Here is a 4,132-nt window from a genome sequence, read left to right as displayed (position 1 = left end):
AATTTTGGGTGATTCTATTTGCATCCTATGTGGCTTTGTGGGGCTTGGCTGGTGCTCATACAATGCATCTCTGTCTCCTCCCTGTGCAGCCACGGAGAGTACATCCATACTGAAAGTACTCCTCCCAACTACCCCTGCTGGGGTCTTGGGGGGATTTGGGGAGGCACAGGTGGAAGAGGGAGGCTTTCCTTCCCCCACACCCTGTACAAGCATCTTGACAGTGGCAGAGGCTGCTGCTCCCAGGGCTAGTGAGGCGGAGGACAGAGGTTCCCTCCCCACCTTATGGGCCTGGCCCAGTTCCTCCCAAAATTCCATTGGGGGTAGCCAGGCCAGCTCCATTCCCCCCCGCCTCACCCAAGTTCTGGGCACAGCAAGCTCTATTGCTGTCATGATGCTCATGTGGGGGCTGTGGGGAAAGAAGCCCCCTCTGCCATGTGTGCCCAGCCTGGCTTCCCCCGAGACTTCAGTACCAGTAGCTGGGGGAATCTGCATGGTGGAGTGGTTCTGTACCCGCCCCACTTCTCTACCTCCCAGCCTCTTCTAACAGTTGCTAGTTGGCGGCTGGGGGAGGCGGGGGCAGGGGCGTGAAAGCTTTGTGTAAAGCGCTGTGAGTTAGAGCACCTCCCCAACAGGCTGCCTGAACTTCTGTACACACCCTGAGTGAAGCTGTAGGAAAGGTGGGAGGACAGATGTCTCCAGGGAGGACAAAGAGAAGGTCCTAGGGCAGACAGATAAAAGCAATGGTCTCAGGGCAGCCTAAAGTCTGAGTGAGGACAGAGGGAGCTGGAACGGCACAATAAAGACTGTTTGTTTTGAAGCAGTATCTCCTGTGCTGCTTGCGATGTCTGAACTCTGGGAACCATAAATGCTGTGTGCCCCTGGAGGCAGGGGGACATGGTGACTGCCCGCAGGTCGTGGTGTCAGTGGCAAGTGGGGAGCTCCTGCAGGTGGCAGTGGCAGTGTTGGTGGCAAGGGGGAAAGAGCACCAACCAATGGTCAGCGATCACCCAAAGACATCACCGGCAGTGTCAGTGACTTCCCGCAGATGCTGCCAGCAGTGTTGGTGGAAGGGGGAGTGGCAAGTGGCAACCCCCCGCAGGTGCTGCTGGCAGCGTTGTCAGTGGCATAGTGCAGGGGGTGCACTGCCAATCTCAGAGGGTGCATGTGCACCCCCTACATGTTGCTAATGCTGGTAACCCTCTTTTAAAAGAAGACACAATCTCTGCTTCCCAGGAGCTGACCAGTAAAGAAGGAGCTCCCAGAGGTAGAGGTACCATGGATCACCAAGGAAGCCAGGGATTGAGAAGAACCAGGGTCTCAAAACCACAGACTTGCCCCTTGTAAAGCCATGCTGGGGCTGGTTGCACAGGAATCCTCAGCAGGGGGAGACTGAATAAGGCTGCTTCTTATTCTAAGATTTCTCCTTCCCTTCCAAAATTATCCTCCTTTTTCACAACAGAGTCCAACTCAAATGCTTGAGGCAGTACCAGCCTGTGTGCTTTGGGGTCAATGTATGAACATCCTACTCCAGGAAACATAACTAAAGCTCCAACTGAGCTCCACTGACTGTGCTACCTTTAAAGAAAATTTTGCTGCAGGTGCTTCCTTCTAAACCCAACTGACTTTACTTACCCTACCTAAGACACATCCTGATCTGTACCCATGCATGCCTTCTTCACACAGGTTAATGTCAAGAGAATTTATGCCAAGTTCTTATATTGATAAGTTCAAAACTTCCATCATGCCCAGGTCCTTCCCTTCTCTTCTCCTTCCTGTACCTGCTTAGGCAAGATTCGGGTGACTTTTTTCATAACTGTTAACCCATTTGAGCTATTAGTTGAAAAGTGTTATATGTATAGAAAAGATATGAAAGGTATAGTACAGAAAATTATAGGCAGATTTTTATATAATGGGGTGCTCTAGATCACTGGTGCTCAATCTCTGGCCCATGGGCTGAGTCCAGCCCACAGCACTCTTCCCAGGTCAGGAGATTTGAGGGGCAGTGGTGACAGTGTCAATTACCATGGCTTCCAGAGCCTTAGGAACTAATGCTGACACTGTTATAGACCCATGGGGAACCTTGGGTGCCAGAAGACACAGCAGGATTTACACTGTGGCTGGATCCAGCATGCCAACCCTATGCTGGATCAGGTCTTTGGATCAACCCCACCTCACTCATCCAGCCTCTGGGGCTCAAAGGCTGAGCCCCACTGCTCTAGAGTCTCTTTTCCATTAATTGACTCTTATTATAATTTGCTGTGAAAGTTACCTAAGAACTCAACCTTCAAGGTAATTCACATCTCACTACTAGCCACCTTGAACATCTGGTTTGCAAGTACATATATTACTTCCATCCCAAACCAATATATGATAACAAAAAAACCCACACATGCTTTGATAACTGAACCCCAAAATTTACATTTAAATGAGATATTCTTTAAAAAAAAAAAGCTAACCCTGGCATTATACAACTACTTCAGTGCTTAGTCTTGCAGGTAGCCTTCTTTTATGTAGCCCTTGAATATTAACTTTGATCAATGCTGTGCTCTGCTGTTCCATTTTAAAAGCAGGCTATTTCAGAGGCAGCATGTATAGTTATTGTTTATGGCAGAACAGGCAGTGACTGCAATTTTATTAAGACTGCTGTTCAACTAAACTAAATAAAAATATGTTGGACAAATATATGTTAGAAACAATATATTGCTTAGTGATTTGTCCATGTAGCATGAGCATTTAGCACCATTACTGAAAAAGTGCATTTATTCTTGGTACTATTTAAGTACTCTCTCTTATTTCTGGCAATTTCTAATCAGCTAATTGGTTTTATCCTAATTAGGCTCTGCAAAAGCAGCCTATGTAGTAAGCAGCACAAAGAGAACAGCTGTTCCCCTAATATTATTGTACATGGCTTCACTTCCTGGACTAGATATATGTCCCTGGTCCAATCTGTCATCTACATTGTGAAAAAAACCACATTTTGTTTACTCATGAAATGTGTAAATCATAAACTGAGAACAATTTCCAATAGATGTAGGAGTACTGTGAATGTGCTGAAACTTTGATTTTTTTTTTTTTTTGAGTAATTGGAGACTACTTTGTTTCTATCCTGCACCTGTTCAAAAAAATGATGTTAGTGTCTCAGGTGATATGTCGGCAGAAGCTCAAGTGCAATAGATGCACTATAATGCTAATGAAACACCCGAGAGGCAAATCTGGTACACTGTCACTAATTCAAACTTTATGGTAGATTTTCTTATCAGTAAAGCCACATTTCCCTATTTCTCTTGTCTCTGCTTGCTTTATCCATATTAAGCCCAGAGGAACAAACAAGCTTTTGGACATGGCTTACCAAGTACTGGCATGATTAGTATTTATTCCCTGATGACTGTCTGAAATGAGGTGCTCTGTCAATGTAAACAGCCTGTCCTATTTTCATATTGAGGTCTGATGGTTGAAGAGGGAATTCCAATATAATGGAGTTTGGCCTTCCAAGCCATTCTTTACACCCAGCCCAGTCCTTATTGTGTCCATTATGTTCATCACATAATGTGCAAGTAAAACCTGAATTAGACAATCTAGGATTTTAGAGTTAGTTTGATTCTGAATTATCATTAAATTTGTCTAATTCATTGTATAGCATGAGGGAAAATGTAAATTTTCTTTGGGATATCATTAGATCATTCCTGCTGGAAAAGAAGTAGAGCTCATCAGATTATGCTGGCTGACACACAGCTTCCAACAATTAAGAAACATGTTCCAAGGAAAAAGTCTCTTTAGTTAAGTCTGGGTCTATTAGGCTCCCAGGCACTGGGAGCTTGTGTGCGCTTATTAGTGAACTTTTTATGTGATCATTATAGCATCTCTGTGACATAGACAGGTAATATTTCCATTTTGTAATTTGAATAAATAAAGTAGAAAGGCCAAGTGATTGGAATAAAGCCATCAGACAGTTTTAGAGCTGTGACTGGAAGGACCAATCTCATTTCAATACTCTCCCTCACACACACAAAGCTATATCTTGTGCTACTTTTTCACTCTCTCTTGTGGCCGTAAGACACATTATAATAGAATCATAGAAGTTAGGGTTGGAGGGGACCTCAGGAGGTCATCTAATCCAATCCCCTGCTCAAAG

General features: G+C 44.8%; 1 protein-coding gene across 3 annotated transcripts in view; it reads right to left on the bottom strand.

Moving 5' to 3' along the window:
* The window catches only part of SYT1 (synaptotagmin 1), a 704,251-nt gene that overhangs the window by 579,367 nt on the left and 120,752 nt on the right, over nt 1–4,132 (bottom strand). The gene's annotated exons all lie outside the window — the stretch shown is intronic.

The sequence above is a fragment of the Gavialis gangeticus genome, unplaced genomic scaffold (genome assembly GCF_001723915.1).
Source record: "Gavialis gangeticus isolate Ggan-Ray unplaced genomic scaffold, GavGan_comp1, whole genome shotgun sequence".
NCBI classification, from domain to species: domain Eukaryota; kingdom Metazoa; phylum Chordata; order Crocodylia; family Gavialidae; genus Gavialis; species Gavialis gangeticus.
The sequence above is the reverse complement of the archived record's forward strand: the minus strand, read 5'-3'. Positions and strand labels throughout refer to the sequence as shown.